At 52.4% G+C, this 19384-nt stretch overlaps 1 protein-coding gene across 3 annotated transcripts in view; it reads left to right on the top strand.

Annotated features, from left to right (window-relative positions):
* Positions 1–19384, top strand: part of Tekt4 (tektin 4) — a 42650-nt gene that overhangs the window by 13513 nt on the left and 9753 nt on the right. Inside the window, exons 1-2 of one of the 3 annotated variants that reach the window (XM_060363964.1) lie at positions 4237–4769; positions 5368–5447. The exons of 1 other annotated variant lie outside the window; for it this stretch is intronic. The gene's annotated coding sequence lies outside the window, so the exon portion shown is untranslated. Of the gene's footprint in view, positions 1–4236; positions 4770–5367; positions 5448–6735; positions 6989–19384 lie in introns of those variants that run through there. One more of the 3 variants, XM_021637232.2, reaches the window with a different exon arrangement.

The following is a 19384-nucleotide window of genomic DNA, read 5'->3' as shown; positions in this document are numbered from 1 at the left end:
GCAGGAGCAGTTTCCACAGGCCAGGCACATGGCCTGAGAAGTCACACTGTGATCAGGGGAGTGCAGGTGCCACCAACTCAGCAGGTGCTTAAGCAGGTGACACAGCCCTGTGTGGGAGCAGGTTCCTCTGAGCCAGTGGGTAAACCTTCAGGAAATTAGTAAGCTGCTTGTTAAAACACAGCCACCAGTAAGAATTACGTTATGCAAACTTACAATTAGTGCTCAAGTTGAAAGAAGCTTCTGTTTGATGAGCATCATTTGTGGCGGGGTGAGAAGCAGTTCAGCAGCGGATCACATCTTGAGTTAGTGAGCACACACCTGTTGGGGAAAGAGCTCTCGGGGGGGGGGGGGGAGGGAGGGGATAAGACACCGCGCTCAGACTGCGGTCACACTGTAACCCTCCAATACAGGAGGTGTCCTGTGAGACTCAGCAGGCCGTATGAGGCTTAAGGCCAAGAGCGGCCCAAACTGTTTTACTGTCTGTTGATTGCTGGCCACACGCGGTTGAAAATCTCAGTACCCGCTTTAGGCTACGGAGCCCGTGCAGATGCTTGCATGCCTTGCTGGGTGGTGGCAACTCCCAAAGGATATGCCAAGTGCGCCTCAGCTCCAGGAGTTTGCAAACACCCAAAAGCCTCAGGATGCTGTGTTACTGCAAAGGGCGGTGAAGGCAAGGCGCCCTTTCCCTGCTTTTTAGTTTATGTAAAATGGATCATGGTTGGGAAGTTAGTTTTAAACAGAAATAGGTCCAGCTCTCAAGGTCCCCTCCTGTGTCCTCTACTGCCACCCCCTCTGGCCCTTATCCCTGTAGGCAGAGTCCACAAGATGGAAACTCACAGGCTCAGCCCATTCCGTGGGGGCAGTCTAGAAGCCTGGAGCCTTCGCAGATCTTCCTTTTCTCCTTTCTGTTCTCACCAGACAGATCCTTAGGGATGAGAGGGGACATTCCCTTCCTGTCCAGTGTGGGAAGCAGTGCTGAGAGGGGACCACAGGTAGAGGAGCCCCAAGACCCAAGTGAACACTGTGAGAAGCCAGAATACCCTGCCTCCAGCTCTCTCCCTCTCCCAGGCTCCTCCCTGAACCCACCTCTATGCCAGACCCCTCCTCTGCTTACAGGCCCCTCACTCACTTTACCCCTCTCTGACCCCTCCCCTACTCAGAGACTCCCTCCTACATCCCTCCATCCCTCCTCCACACACTCAGGCTGATGGGCTTAGGTAAGGGAGCAGAGCACCAGCCCGGTCCCCACAGCCTCGGAGAATTGATCCAGTTGTAATTGGGACTTGGAAGAGGTTTAATATTTAACTGGATTAAATATTTAAACAGGACAAGCTGGCAGCCATAATGACAGCCCAGAAGATGTGGGGGACAGGTTCTGAGATTGGAGCACCCCCTCTGAAAAGGATACTCAGGCCCTGCCTCCTTGTAAACAGCAGGCTGGCAAGGTTCCTTTGAGGGGTGATTTGGCCTTGAGTCAGGCAATCACTGGAGCTTCACAGTGGGTCCTTGGCTGAGCACAGCTGAGCGGGCCCCTCTTCAACTCACTCTATGACCCCACCTGCCAGTTTTCAACTCACAGCTGGCAGGCGGCATACGATGGGGAAGCACCCCAAGTTTGGATCCAGCAACACTGGGAGGTTTGAGTATTATTCTGGGTGAACTCTAGACCTTCATCATATAATCCAAGTCATGACCTGTGTCCCTCTTATGGCAAAGATGAACACCAGATCTCACTGTTATTCCTGCCACTCCTTTTCATGGACTAGGAAATGCTTCATCTTTTGCCTCTGGAGTTAGAAGGAGAGCCTGACCCCCAAAAATGTCCCCAAAGAGATGGCATAGCTGGGCAGGACCCTACAGCATCCTGGCCACATGTCCCCACTCTGTAAGGTCCAATCCCTGCTCTGTGGAGAGAGGTTCAGGATTCCCCTGGGCCTCACCACCTCTGCTGGGTAAGCTCCCTTTGAGCTAGAAAGCCACTATGGCCTCTGTAAGTGCCTACTATTGGACACCTCCCTGTGCTTGCCCAGCAGCCGGGCATGGCGACTGTGGGGCCCTGTGGTGTTTGTTCAGCTGCTGCTGCACCTCACACCCCACGTGAACTGTCAGCTCTGTGAGGAGGAAGTAAGCAGGTGGTTACCCATTTTGATGTCTTGGAAAGACAATTGCCTGTACAGTAGACCTGGCCACCTGGGCATGAGCGTGCTGGTTTAGACGACCCCAGAGCATGACCAGGACTGAGGAAGAGCAAGGAAGAGAAGAAGTAAGGAGCTGGGAGAGAGCCCCATGGGTATCAGGTCCCTGGGATACAGACCTAGTGTAACAGATCAGCTGGACCTCCTAGCTTTGTGACCACAGCAGGTGACTTTTATACCCAGGCTCAATTTTCTCCCACTGTAAGTGGGTTTGTGACTCATCCCTATGCAGAGGGTGGCCACTGGCCAAGGGCTCAGCTGGGGCCTCCATGCATGGTGCCTTGGTGTCTTCACAGGGTTTCCTGCTAAGGGGAAGACACATGAAGGAAAGCCAGGCAAAGGCAACAGTAGCAGAAGGGAGGCCAGGCAGTTGGGGGTGGTGTCTCCGACCTTCCCCCCTCAACTCAGCTTCCCCTTAAGGCACTGGGCATCTGGGAGGAGGGCCTGACCCACATTCCTCCATGCGGCCCCAGCAGCTCACTCCTAGCAGCTGGCTCCTTTACACTTGGAGGTCTGTGCCTTTTATGGAATATTTGTCCTCATTCTGGGCTCTGACCTTTGAGCAAGAGCCCAGCCCCAAGGTCTTGCCCTAAGGCTTCTCAGACGCTACAGGGAAGGAAAGGAGAGATAGGACTGGAGTCATACACAAGGCAGGTGGGAGGGAGGCCAAAGAGAGGCTCCAGGCCTAATGGCAGGGGTTATTCTATAGGCCTGGCCCTGCCCTGCCCTTTCCTATCAGCTGCTGGGTAGCCATCTGGCTGGGTCTGAGAATGGGCTCTGTCCCCAAGGTACCTCATCCAGTCAGTGGCCATGATGGGGCAAGGCCCAGGCAGCTGGAGGCCAAGGCTCACATAGGAGAGTTGCTGGGGTTGGTGGGGATAATGAAGCAAAGTCCCTCAGGTAGGACAACATGATGGGCAGGACTGTGACTCCTATGGCAAGCAGGTGCCCTAGGACTTGAACCTCAACTTGCTTAGGGGACAAGGCTAGGCTGCATTACTCTATCTTGCCTGGTCAGCAGGCACAGGACACCAGCTAAAGTAAGTAAATGTGACCATGGTGCTTGGGTGGGTAGGTGGATGGAAGATGGTGGACCGGCAGTGAATAGATCCTTACCACCCTGGCTAACCCAGCTGCCCTTACATTTAGATAAGCGAGGATAGCCAGCAAGCTTGTCTGCTGAGAAAGTGGGGACAAATGGCAGCCTGGTCTGGGAGCTGGGACACGTGGTCCTGACAGATGATGCTCCCTCATTCCACCTGGTGAAGGAGAAAGGCTGATAGGTACGCAAACACACAGTCTGTTCAGACAGACCTTCTTGGGTTTTTAAGGCAGGAATAAAAGGCCAATGAGATAGACCTAAAAGGTCAAGCCAAGCCACTGGCTGGACCACCAAGCCTTATAACAAGCCCTGGCATGGCCATGAGCAGCACCCCTAGACTAGCTTAGGTGACACCAGTAGCCTGCTTTGAGCCATGTTACTAAGCCATATCATGGGTCACCTGGAGACATGGTGGATGTCTGCCAAGTAGGCTGCAGCCTGGACTTTTTATGGATAGACTCTTGTCACAATCGGAGATCATAAGCAGAGACTATGGTACTCAACTGGCCCCCAGAGAGGCAGGAGGAAACCATGGGATCTTCACAGTTTATGTGCATTGGTGAACCCCTAGGGTATGCTTAGAATTGCTCATGTTGCATGACCCATGCTCAGTGAACATGTGGGCACTGTGACCCTGCATGTATGTGCACGTTTCACGTTGCAGCCCCACACCAAGCCCTCTCTCTGCTTCTTCGCTCTGCTTCAAGGCCTGTCTGCTGTTGCTGGTCTGCAGCTGTTGCCTCCACAGCTTCCTAATGAGTTTATTCACCGTGTTTGATCCAATGAGGAAACTGCTTTCAAGAATGAAGCATCAGGCTAAGACCCAGTTAGTTCATCTCTCTGGCGCAGATCATCTCAACTGCCAGGGCAGAGGCAGAAGGGGATGAGCCGGGCCAGGCATGACTGAGAGGCTCTTCTCTGTGGGAACCCAGGTCCTGGTGGGGCTCAGGTTTCACGATCATGTGATGGGATGAAGCTACTGGAGTTCTGAGAACGGATGTCACTCCTCCCCCAAGGGATGCTGCATTCGCTTTGAAATTGACTGTGTTAGTGCAGATACAGAGGCTCTTTTAAGGCTAGAGACACCGGTGCCAGGTCGATGAGGGAAGAGCCTCTCCATGTTCACCCAGCGCTTGGACTGAATCCCTGAACATCACATATTTGTAGAATTTTTCCAAGCTACCAAGCAGCCCTAAGTAGGGGGCTGCAGTTGGGCCCTAGGTAGCTCAAGGAATGATGCAGCTGTGGCAGCCCTGCCTTTATTCCTGCCTCATCAGCCTCTGGCCCCTCCCTGGGAAGTCTTGACCCTGTCTGTGGGCAGGAGAGTGTGACCCTGGAACTCTGGGCCTGCAGCTGGGGTCTCTTGGATTAGACCAAGGCCAATGTGCAGGACTTCTGAGGCTTCTGTGACAAATGACCAGGAACTGCAGACACCTGCTGCCCCACACTTGGAATCCAGAAATCCAGCACAGGTATGGCAGGTTTTCACAGCTCCATTAAGTAGAGTCTTCCAGGCTCAACTGTGACTCTGTTTTTTCCCTCTGTTGTCATAACCCGCCCTCCCTGTGCCTCCTGTCTCTTAGGAGGACAATGTCACTGGACTTGGGGCCACTCAGATAATCTATGCGATGATCCAGGATCATCCTGGCTTAGGAGCTTCAAGCATAATGACATCTGCTGAGATCCCTTTTCCATAAGATCACATTTCCCGGACCCATGGGGCAAGCCTCTCACTTGTCTTTTGGAGGCCACTGGTCCCACCATCCTGCCCTCTTGCTCTCCCAGCCCTGCTCAGGAGCTCATTAGAAGTAAATGTGCAAGATGTGGCTCTCTGGCAGGGCCAGAGGTAGCCTCTGGCTTCAAACCTTATCATGTCCAGTGGACAGTGACTGAGTGTGGTCAGCTCTGAGTGCTATGACCGCCATTACTTTGGTATAGGCAGAAGAGGGTCAATGATTAAGTGGATTCTGGGAAATTGGAGATCTTTCCGTTTCTATTCAGGCACACAGGCATGAACTGACAGTTTCTGAAGCATCTCACATTTAACCCTTGGGGTGCTTCTGTTTTCAGAACCCGTCCCCACTAGCCATGAATTGATGACCACAGGAGAACTGTAGTTGGCATGATCTGTCTGCCAGTAGTGCTTTCTGGTAAGTGTGGTTCTTTTCCTTCTGCCACCAAACATATTCCTACTCAACCTCCAAACTTCCATGAGAACTGTACCTTTAAAACCTGGCTTTTTGCTGCATATAGTTTACTCCTGAAGACACCAGAAAATAAACCAGGGCAGAAAGTGGTCCCTGGCCCTGGGTGGAGGAGGAGTGGGGAATGAACGGTGTGGGCCTAACAGGGAAGGACCTGTGGGGTGACACTGAAGAGTTCTCTTTCACCGTCCCCTCTGCTGCTCATAGGGGTATGAGCTGGGCTTCGGGTGGGAACTTAGGATGGCCAGCCTCACTGCCACTGAGTAAAGAGGGCTCTGTGGCTGTGAGCGTGTCTGAGGGAGGAGCTGGAGAGGCCCTGCCTAGGTGCCTCCACCATCATCTCATCCTCCACAGGCTCATCCCAGCTCTTTGTAGACATGCGGAGCCTGAGTGGCCTGGCAGGGAAGGTCTCCACGGAAACAGCCGTGGTGATCAGCTTGTGGGCGGCTTTGCTGAGGGCCTCCTGACACTATCCAGAGGCAGTAAGCTGCCTAGAGTAAGGCTTCTCGAGACTTTCTGCGGCAGAGGCTAGGCACCAGTTTAAACGAGGAAGACTAGGTCCAGAGGCTGGAGGCAGCAAGCAGAACCTTTCCACATGCAGCTTTGGCTTCAGGCCCAGGGATCTTGCCAGGCAGGCAGTGTCCCCATGTCAGCCTCTATTCTGATGCTGAGGCATCCCAGCTTAGAAGGCTCCTGAGAGCAGTGCCCTGGAGCAAGACTTCTGGAACCTTTCACTCGTTCCATAAACATGTGACCTGCACCCCTGTGTGCCAAGGCCTGTGCTGGCTGCTGGGGAATGATGACATGAACAAGCTGGCTCCATCTGGGTCCCTGTGGCTCAAGGGCTGAGAGGTTCCATGGAGACACAAGCTCCCAGGGCCCCAGGACTGGCTTTGTACACTGGCTATTGAGCCTTCATCCCCGTACGACACAGAATGGCTGGGACAGAGAAGCAGGGCGAAAGCCCCAATCTGCCTCCAGCTGTTCCTCTACCCCTGGGATAGATGTCATGTCTCCTAAAACTGCAGTATCCTGAGGACCACGCAGATAACTCAGCCTGGGATAGGGGTAAATGCCAGCAGGTCTCCTGCTCCCCCCTAGACAGGCAGAGGCGTTGCTTGGCCTGGCGCAGCCTGAGCTCAGAACACAGTGTTTGGTTTCCAGGGCTGCAGGCCTGGTAATGCAAATGTCGGTTCTGTTTCCAACAAACAGTCGTCGGCAATCTGCAATCTGCCTGGAGGAGCCCAGAAGCCCCGGTGAGACAGCCACGCCCACTGCCTCCCATGAGTCAGCTGCAGGGCAGGATGCCTCTCTTCCTCATTTCACCCCCAGGTTCACCTGCGGCCCCATTGCAGGTTTTATAAATGAGAATCTGGGCACAAACCAGCAGCCTGGGAAACGACAGTGAGGCCTGGATCAGGGTGGGTCAGCCTGAGCTTCCAACGGTCTGCTGAAGGGGCTTCAAGTTCTCAGGATGGAGTATGGAGGTCAGTTTCCTCTTATAGGACTGGGACAGAAGCCATAATTTGAGGCCTTTCTTTACCCCAGGTCACCTGGCAGGGAACATACAGACCAAAGCACAGCCTAGACTTGTCTAGACTGGCCTCCCTGGAAGCTAGGTCCAGGGCAGGGGGCAAGGACTTTAAAAGGCTTTGGAGGTGGACATGGCGGCAGAAATTCTGACCAGGCAACTGGGCTGGGTCCGGGTCCCTTCACATCTTACTCCTCTGCACCAGCCTGAGGGTAGAAACCCAGGACAGGAGCAGGTCTGCGGTACAGAGGCTACTTAACTTTCCACCCCATTGACTTTGACTCTGTCTCATGGGTGCTATGGTCTGTCCCTGCCTCGTGGGAACAGGCAGTGGAGAAAAGAGTAGCAACTGTTGCTGTACGTAGCAAGTGCTCGCTGATTGCTCCCTGCAGCCTGAGCCTGTGGGCACAGCCAGGGATGAGACACTTCATGCCTCCACCCTCAGTGCCATTCCTCAGACGGTGTTCCCTCACCCAGGATGCTTTCCTGGGATCTGCAGATGCCGTGACGCTCTGGGCCAGGTTTAGGAAGTGGCATCTGGAGGAGACAAGGTAGGGATTGTTCCTGGTGTTCAGGTCTGCTGTTGCAGGTGCTTGGAGGCATCCCAGAGTTTAAAAACTAATCAAACAACTTCAGTACATTCAGTGGTGTGGAGGGGGGCGTTTCTCTTGAGCTTATCAGCTTTATTCGTCCACAGCATGGCTAACCAGTCTTTTCCTGGGGTCAGCCTGACCTTGCTAAGGCCCTTGCCCAGAAAAACAGCCCAGCTGGGACCCTCATTGTGCTTCCCATGCTTTGTGTAACTCAGAGATGTTCAAGAGGTTGGACCAGGTCCCTCTGCCTGATAGTGGTCCCTCTCACGCACCCACATAGGAGGTGTGTTCTTCCCCTGAGCCTTTGCATCTGCTGCGTTTTCCCACAGTACAGCCCCCCACCTCCTGTCCCCTGTGCCCTTTCCTGTCACTACTGTCAGGGACCCACTGGCTCCTATGATCAGGGCTAGGATCCTTATCATTGATGTCTCTGTCACCTGAGGTGTTTTTGCTTCTCCAATGACATTTCTGGGGTCAAATGGTCAGGAAGCAGGTGGAACTGTTTTAGTCCAGATGGCCAGGAAAGTGGGGTTCATAGGTCATAGGGTGCTGCAGGGCCAATGCATGGCAGAGAGAGTCCCAGCTAGTGAGTCCTGCTGGGAGAGGTCACCTCTGCCTCCGGAGCCCTTCACAATAGTTTAGATATGTCACGCTAGGTCCTAGTCCCGGCTTGGGTCCAGTAGGGTAACCTCAAGTGGCAATGGAGTCACCTCCTGGAGCATAGGCAGTTGCATTCTCCACCCCCAGTGGTTGATGTCATGATGTCTTTAATTGGAGCCTCACACCCATCCAGTGATCCTCAGATTGTCACACGGGTGGAGGGCATGCCACCCCCGGTCTAAAATTGGGTTTTCACTTCTCAGAGTTGTGCAATCTCTGATTGGGGCCAATGGCCGCAGGTTAGACTAGCACAACCTCCGGGCATCAGTTTCCTCACCTAGAATGGCAAAGGCTGCTGTTCATCCCCAGGGCTCTTTTGGAGGAGGCAGAGGTAAGGTCAGGGAGCTCCGGGTGGGGCAGGGCAGACACTAGAAGAACTGGATGCTGTGTGTAGGAGGTTGGAACCACAGATGCTTCTTCTCACCCAGGCAGACATGGCTAACCCTGCCTGTCCCTCTTCCACTGAGGGACAGCTCTGAATCCACCCGAGGGACAGAGACATCGGCCTGTCCAGGGCAGACATTGGGGAGATTTCCCTCCACTTTCCCCTCCTGGCCTGGCCATCTGGGCCCACGGGCAGGACTGCTGAGCGCAGACAGAGATGGCTGCGTGGGCGCAGGGGCTCAGGCGCGCAGGCAGGGGGTTGCCAGGCAACAGCCACGCGCATCCGGCCGGTCTCCGGCACCGAGGGGCTGGATGAGCACAGGTTCCAACCAAATGTAGGAGCTTTGCTGCTGGCTGAGCCTTGCTTTTTCTTGAGGCATCAGGGGCAGGAGGGGTTTCTGACAGCTCTCTTTGGTGCTCAGGGAGACCACCCTGGAGGACAGTGACTATAGTCTGGGTCCCCTATACCCACTGCTCCCTTCAAGTTGAGCTCTCAGCAGAGGGGACCATGTTCCCTGAGCAGATGTTGTTGCTCAGAGCTGGGAGCAGAGGCAGGATGGCCTGACTCCATTATCCCCACCCCAACTCTGGTGGGGCACAGAGGCTTCCGTCGGATCCAAATGACACCAGATGCTGATGTCTCTCTGCCTTGGACCAAAGTGAAGAGAAACCCAGATGGGGTCCAGCATATCCTGGGTTTCCTGGAGTAGAGATCAGGCCTCAGCAGGCAGCCCTCCTGCAACATGCTTTGAGCTGAACTCTGCCACAAGGAGACTAGAGCAGAAGTTTACAGTCTCTAACCTCTGCAGGCCTCAGTCTCCCCAAAGGATACAGGGCATCTAGGGTGGCCTGGTGGATCTCCAACAATTCTAAGTAACTTAAAATCCAGGGACTGACTTGCAGGCAGTCAGACATGGAACCCCTGGAACTACAAGAGAAATGTGGGGCTAGAAAGATATCTGTGGATTGCTTGAATTCTTCTAGGGGGAAGGCAGTTGAGAATCCAGCTGGCTGGTGTAGAAGTCAAGGCATATAGATATTATAGCATATGGAACTCACAGAGCAGACTCCCAGCCCCTGTGAACTGAAGTGTTCAGTGGGGACCATGGTGGACTGGGCAGGTAGGCTCTCTGTGTACTCTCCACCCAAGAGGGCCAGTATTCCTCACACTTCTGGTCTTTTTGACCCATGAGACCTAGACACGGGATCTTTGTATGGGTAGAGTTCAGGGCTATGGCTGTAGCCTTCACTGGGATGACCTCCGGCCTCGAACATACCTCACACCCTGTAGGCAATGCTATGCCTCTTTTTCCACCACTCATTTGGAGTCTAATGTCCTCTATGTAGCAGCAGAAGTGGTAGGGCGGCCCTGTCCCTCATGCCACAGTGATTCAATCTACTCCCATTCCCTCATGCCCAGAAGGCTCTCAGCTCTTGGCTGTAGCTACCATATTCCACTGAGTTGAGCCACCCACAGCTCTGGCCCCTCTGCTGTGTGCCCAGACTCTAGCTCAACAAGGGCTCTGCCCTAGCTCTGCCAGCTCCAGCTTTGGCAATTTGCAGAGAGCTCGAAGCATAGAAAGATGGTGGGCTAGGGCATAGTTTGGGATACAGTGTGGGTAGGAGGAGCTTGTGACAGAGCTGGCCTCGAAGGCGGCCAGTCCACCAGAACCCCTGGTTACCCCTGCTTCCTATGTCTAAGCTCTTTTGGGTAGGGTATTTATAGACCCGTGGCACTGGGTCAGCAGGCACTGCTTGCCCCTAGAAGCGAGCGTCCATTCCCAGCAATTCTCCATGGTCTGCAGTCACTTCTCTTTCCACTTGATTGTCAAATCTCCTTCCTTCTCCTCTCCTCATCCCCAGCTGTGACATTTAAATCCTATGACTTCAGGACCCACTCTGTCTCAGGGCAATGTCTAGAGTCAAGTGCCACCCCCATTCCTATCGCCCCTGTCCCAGAAGGCTGCCCAGGAGGATCTGCAGAACTGTCAGCAGCTTTGTCAAGATTCACAGACTGGGCCTTGCCAAGACATCAGGGTTCTGGCAGGGTGGGACCATCCTGGAAAACCAGCCTGCAGCAAGGAGGGGGTCAGAAGAGCTGAACGGCTTGGATGTTCCTGGGGGACGTCACCACTCTGTTGCAGTCTAAGCCATGGGCCTGGCTTAGGGGAGGGACTTTGTCATCACTAAGTGATCAGGGTCACTTTGGGGGATGTGATATGTTATTAGCTATGCCCTCTGCCTGAAGGGTCTTGTGATGTTTCCTAGTGAGGGTTGGGGCTGTCTGTCATCTCATCTCTCCTCTCAAAGATCTTAGGGTCACAGCTCCTCTCTTGATGGTTCAGCATGTCTGGGAACCCAAGAATCACCAGCTAAGGCCTCCTAAGGATTCTGAGGGTGGGAACTGGGGTCTTAGGAACAGCCCTAACACACTTGCTTTCAACAGCTACTAGAAGACAAAGAGATGCACAGATTCACACTCCCCAGGGAACTGGGGGGAGGGCTTTACTCTATATACAGTGTGGGTAAGATCCTCAGGTACCATGTCTGTGCAGACCTGTGCTGTGAACTGGAAGAACTCCCAAACTGGGTCATGGTGTCTCTCCATAGAGTGGCACCCCAGCTAGTCCCTGGGCCCAGGACCTGTGGTCCAGGACTCCATCCCTCTACCCATCTGCATCCAGAGTGATTGCTTCTAAGTGCCTGAAGCTCTTTATCCATCCCTTCAAGCCCTTTGGTAGCAGAAGCTGGGCACCTCCTCTCCCTGAGCATCCTCTTCCTTGTGTTGACTGTTGTTAGACACACACAATCCTGCTTCTGGCTGGGATTCCATAGCCTCAACCATCCTGGAGAGCGTTTCTAGTCCAGCAACTCTGACCTTTCAGAACCTCTTTTACTGGCCACCAAGCCACTAGTGCCTGGCTCCAGGTTCAGAAAGTGGTGACTGAGGAGGGGACAGCCTGGCAGCTGCCTCATTGAAACTTGGCTTTGCCTATGAGAGTTATCCTGTGGCAAACCCCGTTAGATCCCTCACACACCATTGAAGAGTTTAAAAATAACAATTCATCACAGATCCTGTTGGCTGAAGTTCAAGGCAGGTGCTATGTACTCAATTAAGAATCAGCCTCCTGTCATGTGAAAGGCTCACCTTTAGTGAAGGCTGAGGAGTTGTCCAAGGTGGGGACACTGACCTTCCCAAGAGAGTGGGAGGCAGATTCTTCCATTTCTGGTCCCTTGGGAAATCCCTGTGCATTCTAGAGCCCAGGTGATTACATGAAGAATCCTTTGAATGCTCCTGAAATGTGGAAGGGTATCATCTTTTATAATTCTACCTTCACATCCATTCTTTTTGTGTATGTATATGTGAGTTTATGTGTGTGTGTATGCAGTTATGTGTGCACATGAATACACATAGATGGAGGTCGGAGATCAATGTCTTGTGTCTTCCTTGGTCACTCCCCATCTTATTTTGTGTTTCTCAATGGACATAGGACCTATCAATTCAGGTAGACTGGTTAGCCAGCAAGCCCCAGAGATCCTCATGTCTCTGTCTCTCCAGAACTGGGATTATAGATACACACCACCATGTCCAGGTTTTTATTTTGAAGTCTGTTTTATCAGATATTAGGATGGCAACTCCTTCTTGCTTCTGGATCTCATTTGCTTGGGCACTTTTCCCACCCTTTCCATTTAAGGGTATGTTTGTCTTTAAATCTAAGATAGCTGGAGATACAGATTTTGTTTGTTTGTTTGTCTCTTTCTTTCTTTGTCTTTTTTCCAAGACAGAGTTTCTCTGTGTAGCCTTGGCTGTCCTGTACTGGCTTTGTAGACCAGGCTGGCCTTGAACTCACAGATATCCACCTGCTTCTGGCTCCCTGACTGCTGGAATTACAAGAATGTGTCACCATGTCCAGCTTTAATTTTGTTTTCTTAATATATTCAGCTAGCCTAAGTCTTTTGATTGGATAGTCGAGACCATTAATAGTTAATGTTATAATTGAAAGGTGTGCATTGACTTGCAATTATTTTGTTGTTTATGTTCTTGTGCTTTGTATTTCATTAATTATAGCTTCATTTGTTTTCTTTCTCGAGTTTTTCTGGATATACTGTTTCTTCTCTTTGGTTCAAAGTATTGCTTAGTTTAGTATTAGGGTTAGCGTTTTGCTGTTGTTGGATATGATTTCTAAGAATGTTTGGATCATGGAAAGTTTTTCTTTCTCCTTCGACTATGGCAGACAGTTTTGCTGGGTAGTCTAGGCTGGCAGTCCTGGTCTTTCAGAACATGAGATGAATTGCTCTGGGCTTTTCTGGCTTTCAGAATTTCCTTTGACAAACCAGCTGCTATTCTAATGGATTTTCCTTTATATATGATTTATATTTTCTTCTCTTGCAGCTTTCAATGTTTTTTTTTTCTTTGTTCTGTATATTTAGTGTTTTATCTGTGATAAGCCCAGGGGAGTTTCTTTTCTGGTCTTGTCTAAGTTGGGGTTCCGTGTGCTTCTTGTGTCTGTATGGGTGTGTCTTTTATAGTTTGGGGAAGATTTCTTCTCTTAAGTTATTAAAGATCTGGTCTATGCCATTTCCCGGGATTCTTTCTCCCCCCTTATGCCTATAATTAGAAGATCTGGTCTTTTTTAAAGGCATTTCTTTCTTGTGTGTGTGGCTTTTTTTTCCTCTTATTCTTTGCTTATTTGGTATAGATTCTCTGTTTTATATTTAGTCCTGTTTCTAGATTTTGTTTGATTCATCCTACCTGTTGGGCTTTCCCTGAGTTTTCTAATTAAGATATTGAGGTTTGTTTTTTTTTTTATTTTCACCTTTTTTCTCTTCTGATCTCCTTTTCCTTATTGAATTCAGTTCTCAAGTCCTGAATTATCTTTGTCATGTCATTCAGCTGTATATTTTCATTTTCTTGAGCATTTCTGAGGTGTTTTTATTATCCCCAAAGTTCAAAGAAGTGTTTGTGTCTTGTTTAAATTTTTTGAATTCTATAAAGTTTATAATCATTCTTTTAAATTCTCTGTCCTGGGTTCATCCAGGTAGTTCTCATTAGAATATACTTCTATAGGAAGGCATGCTGTCTTGGCCAGTCATGCTGTTTCTGGTGTGAGACTCTGTCCTGGCTTAGATTGGGCCAGTGCAGGAACCGCATAACCAGAGTTAGACCAGGCAGAGCTGGTGGATGAGCTGTTTAATTGGACCAAGCAAAAGTGATTCCCAAACCATGGGTTTAGAGCTTGGCGTGTGGATGCAGAGATGTATGCCCAGGTTTATATATGAATGACAGGTCTCACATCCTCATGTTTGTGCAGGAAGCACTTTACTGCCTGAGGATCTTCTCAGCCCTCACATCCATTTTTTGGGTGAGTCAATGTGCTCACTCTCTTCTCTGGGCTATTAGGCTTCAAAAGTGGGTGGGCAGGGTCTCATCTTTTTGCCCCTCACTGCTATATTCGAGGAGTAGGAAGATGGCAAGAAGGATTTGAGTCCAAGCAGGCTGAGGTGCAAGTGACTGTCAGTCAGATTCCAGTGTTGGAGAAGGTGCCTTGACAGACTTCTGGCCTCTAGGACTACTGGGGAGGGACACCAAGGCAGGGAAGCCCCACGGGTAGATGTGGAATGCATGGGAAGGTGCCTCCAACACATGGGCTCTTGAGTAGTCTGGGCAGACAGGAGTGGCTCTCAGTGGCAATGTTTCAACTTTTGGCAATGGGGACCTAGACTGACCTCTACCCTGGACTCCCCAGGCCTGGTGAGCAGTTTCTCACTGAAATACAGAGGTGGATGGTCTTTTGTCTTAGAACCAGGCCACGTTCCTGGAATGCACCACGGCCTTCTGTGTCTCCTCCCTGGCTAGTGCTGAGGGCAGGGAAGCCTCTTCCAGTTTGTTAAAAGAACATCAAAAGCCATTTCCAGCTGGCACTTTTGACTTACCTGTACAGTAGGCGGAGAGCTCACTACTCAAACACCCAGGCCTCCTGATTCCTTTCCATACATCCCTTCCCACGCCATGTCAGCCCATCAACTGGCCAACAGATTTGCTAAGCCCCAGCCCATCCTGGGCAAGACTGTCAGCTCTGAGCCAGCAGAAGCCCCCGGGAATGGCAAGGACAGGGAAGATCTTTCCTGGTTACTGGAGGAAGGTGTACCCTGTAGGTCCCTACCACATCCCAAGGCCCCACCTGAGTCTTCAGAACCATGAAGAATCAACTGTTGGTTTAAGCCACCAAATCTGTGGGGGCTGGTGTAAAATGTCTCCAGAAACTGATGTGCCCCTTAATGATTGCCACCCTGATCTCTAACGTGATGAGCTAGAATATAGGGTGGACGGTGGAAGTGAGGGGAAACCCAGGGACAGACAGGGTGGTAGGGGAGGGCTGGAGGCATGCAGGACCCATCTCCCAGAGGGGTCCTGGGCAGATCCCTGCAGATAGAGAAGAGGGAGATTGATTCCAGGAGAGGTGCAGCCACAGGGTCAGAATGATCAAGGAAGGGACCAGGGACCAGTAGGGACATGGTGACTGGGACAGGGGAGCCTGGGGAAGAGCAGAGGTGACCTTGAGGCTGGTGGCACCCCCAGGAAAGCAGCCCCTGTGAATCTGGAGCCGGGAGGCAGAGTCTATTCCCGGTCAAGGCTGTCTCTCTGAGCACCCTTGCTGTTGCTCAGAAAAAGCTCCATTTACAATAATGCACAGTGCATTAGCGCCAGGGAGGGGTCTGCTGCCAGCCCGCCCTGGCGTCTTTACAGGCCCTTTGTGTTGGCTGCTGCTGGGCTATTTCAAGCCTGATCAGGGGCCTCCAGGGGGAGGCCTTGCTAATGGGGAGCAGCCAAGGCCACACCCCCTTGCCTCTGTGGTAGCTCCACCCTCCACCCTAGCCCTGCCCTGGTGTTGAGAGGCCTTCCTCACCCTCACTTGCTGCATTTAGCCACTGTGTGCAGGAGCCTCCCTGCCCATGCAACAGCGGATGTTAGCCTAGTCCACAGTCAATGGCTCAAGTACGTGTCAAGTAGAAACTGAGATCCTGCATGGATCTGGGGGTTAGAGCAGTCCACAACCACCTTTGATTTTGGTGCCCAATGAGTACCAGTGCATGCAGGGAACAACACCTGTCAGGGTAATTCTATTACCAGTGGCAGGTCGTTACTAAGTGCTGTGGGACTGCCATCCCATCCCATGCTATGACCTACTAAGCGCTCATTGGCTTCCTGGCCTTGACACTGGGCCGTAGGGAGGACACAATCAGAGGCTACACTGGCCTGGACATGGCAACACTCTCTCTTGGGCAGCTCTGCAGTCTCAGCAGGTGGATGTGGCCATGGGCACTAGAGGTGGCAGCTGGGCAGCCTGGCCTTGCTGGAAGAGATTCGGCAGCTGAGTGGACCGGGGCATGGTTCTGCCTCCACCCACCTTCTTTTCCATCTTCAAGGAGCGCAGAGTCAAGGCTGGGGCCTCCCTGCGTCTTTCACCTCCTGATGTGTAGCCATCTGCAACTGCTCCTGGGCCATCTGGAAGCCCAGCCCTTCCTCATCCTCTTCCATCTCAGGCTCTCCCTGCTGTCTGGGAGGAGTGTCAACATGTTGGGGCTAAGGTGACATTTGAGACCACCTTAAGTAAAGATGCAAAAACTGAAGGATCGCAGAGGGAGGATGTGGATGAGCTCAGGGCCCGCAGGAAAGGAAGAAGCCAGCCTTCCCCTTCTAGCCTAGAAGATGGGATGGCCACCTGACACCTACATGGCTATGTGGTCATTACTGCAGTGTGGAAGGCGTTCTGGTTCCCTTCTTTGCCTTGCTAACCCACTGACCAGCTTCTTAATAATAATAACGCCATTCTCTGCTCTCTTCTTAAAAGCAGCCGAGGACTGTGTAGAAGGATAATCGTTCATTTTGCCCTGTCACTAACACCCTGCTTCAAATTCCTTCCAACCCAGAGGTCAGGGTGCATCTTGCTCCTCTGTGACAGCTCTGGCTTGGGGTCCAGAGGGCAAGAAGTGGAGCTGCTTGTGAGATGCTGACTCCCCACACCCCTTCAGAGGGCATGGAGCTCCTCTCTGTCCTCTGTCCTTAGACCTGTGCTAAAGAGGCAACAGGGTAAGGTCTGCAGCCCTCAGATGAACCCTGGGGACAGCATCTTCAATCTTTGGCTTCATTCAAAGAGCACAGGGTGACAAGAATTACCTGAGCATAATGTGGGGAGATCAGGGGCTCAGGCTAGCTCTATGGAAAGGAAGAAATACAGGGAAGAGGCTTCAGTGTGAAAGTCAAGGCCGGAAGATGTCTACAGGCTGGCATGGAAAGGGGGTGGTGAGGATGGGAGTGGGGACTGGGTGGTATAGACAGGTTGGCCAGGAGGGCAGAGATTGGTCCAGGGGCCTGCTGTCTCCTCCTGCACTTAATGGGTGGTTTTCTCCCTCCTGGTGGGGACTTGAACTTTGAGTGCTCCTGGTTCCATCAGCTAAGTGGCTCTAGGCCGCAGCCACGGCTCCCAAGAGGACCTTGGGAGAGCAGCATGTGAGTCTGGTTGACTTTCTTTGTGTCTATTTTCGGGGGCTCTTTGGACTAAGTGATGATGGGTGGAGTCCAGACCCTCTTGTCTATTTCTGTCCCTGGGTGGTGGGCAGAAAAATAAGCTGGGCTAGGCTCCTGGACCAACATCATTCATGGGCCTGACCCCTCTCAGATACACTTGGCAGGAATCCCTCGGTGTCCTGACTTCAAGGTAGCACTGTGCCCTTCACCTGCCATCTCCTCATAGGGCAGAACCGGGGGATAGGAGAAAGGAGGGCCGGGGCAACAGGGAGAGACCAGGATGGCAGCGAGAACCCCGCCATCCCAGCCCGTTCTCAGCGCCTGCCCTCCAAACGACCCTCAGGCCCTTATCTCTCAGCAGCACAGCCCTAATCGGCTCTGCTGCGACAGCATCTTTTGGAAGATGTGAGGCCTCTTAGCATCACTAGGGCTGAGAGCTCCCAGGGCTGCCCCATCCCCCTCAGCGGAGATGATCAAGGTCACAGGGCTGCTGTTCCTGCTGGAACTGGGGGGTACGCCTAGCTAAGTGCGGTGGCCACTGAAGCCTGCTAGGAAGAAGCATCAGGCTGGCTGACCAGAAGCCTGGATGGGGGTGTCCCTAGCAACTAGCGCGGTGGCAGTTGGGGGAGCCAGAGGCCATGGGTTCCCACTGTGGATGGGTTCCACTCTTGTTCTCCCTACTAGGTCCAGGGACAGAAGGGTGTCCTACTTTCCCACCATTCTCCAGAGACTGCAGTTGATACCTTACCTAGCTCTCAGGGCAGGGTATAGTGAATTCTAGGGTCTCTAGATAGCCGCTAGGGACATCTGGTAGGGAGGCAGCAGAGAAGTGTGAGTTGTTGATCCAATGCCCTCTGAGCTCACGTAGTTAGAGGTTTTAGGAGACTGTCCCTGGAGGTCATAGGGCTGGACTAACCACAAAGTATTGGCAGTGGGCTGTGTTCACTCTGCTGCTCACACTCCATTGGTAGTGTCTGTCCTAGGAAGGTACCATGAGCCCCCAAAGCCTTCCAGGCTGGGTCAGCCCTTCCACACTGGCAACTTTGGCTGGCCGTACTGACAAGTCCTGTGTCTCCAAGCCCCAGGATGACCGGGGCTCCTGAGGACCTGTGGACTGAGGCTCAGCTGACCGTGCATGGTCTCTAGACAGGAATGTGACCACTCTGTTCTCCTGGTGAGCGTAGAGACTCTTTACTCAGTGTGTGCCTCTGGCCCTTCGTGGCTGATAGGTCTTCTGGGAGGATTTCCAAAGCTTTGCCAACTCCTTCTGGACCAGAGCCATCCTGTGCATTCATGCAGGTAGACACATACCCTTGATAATTAGGCCCAAGTTTTGGGCTGACCTCTTCCGTGTATTCCCCCCTCATCTGTTGTACAGCTGAGAAGCACAGTTCTAGTATGTCACAGAGCATGAGGTTGGGGAACAGTACATGAAGAACACAACAGAGTGAGTCAGGGTTCACTGGGCTCTCAGGAAGCAGAAGTTCCCAGATCCCACAGGATGAGTTTCCCCTTGCTGGAAACCAGCTGCAATCTACTTTAGTCTCCCCCGCCCCTTGAGAAAGCTACCAAGATTGCTCTGGGACTTGCAGAAGAACCCCAGCCTTCAGGGAAGGGAAGGGAAGGGAAGGGAAGGGAAGGGAAGGGAAGGGAAGGGAAGGGAAGGGAAGGGAAGGGAAGGGAAGAAGGGAAGGGAAAAGTCTGGTGGCCTTTGTGACCTACTGGCTGAAGTTGTCCTTTCCATTGGCCTCTGAGCCTGCAGGGCCAGGCAGGGTCAGGTGGGGTGACTGCCCACCAGCTAGAACTCAGCTCAGCAGCCTCCATTGAGCTAGCCCAGCCCTGCCCTGCCCAGGCCAACTCAGAATCTCTGCTAAATCCTCTATTTAATTTTCTTCTCGGGGAATTGTAGGAGGTTTTGCAGATAATGCTGAGCTGATAAAGTGGGGATTTGGCTGTCCTCAAAGGCAGTAGGCCCAGAGTACTGTCTTACAAGCCTGTTGGGTGCGAGTCAGCTACAATGAGAGGGGTGCATTCTTAATTGCTCCCCAGCACAGAAAGCTCCTAGTGAGGGCACATGAGGGTCAGACCCTGGTCCCCCAGCCCTGTCATATCTAGGCTTCTATACATTTCATAGGCTCCTCATGGTTCAATGGGCAGTTGGAGCCAGGCAGGGTGAAACCGTCCC

Source organism: Meriones unguiculatus, chromosome 11 (assembly GCF_030254825.1).
Source record: "Meriones unguiculatus strain TT.TT164.6M chromosome 11, Bangor_MerUng_6.1, whole genome shotgun sequence".
Classification (NCBI taxonomy): Eukaryota; Metazoa; Chordata; class Mammalia; order Rodentia; family Muridae; genus Meriones; species Meriones unguiculatus.
Note: the sequence above shows the minus strand (reverse complement) of the source record. Positions and strands in the feature narration are given on the sequence as shown.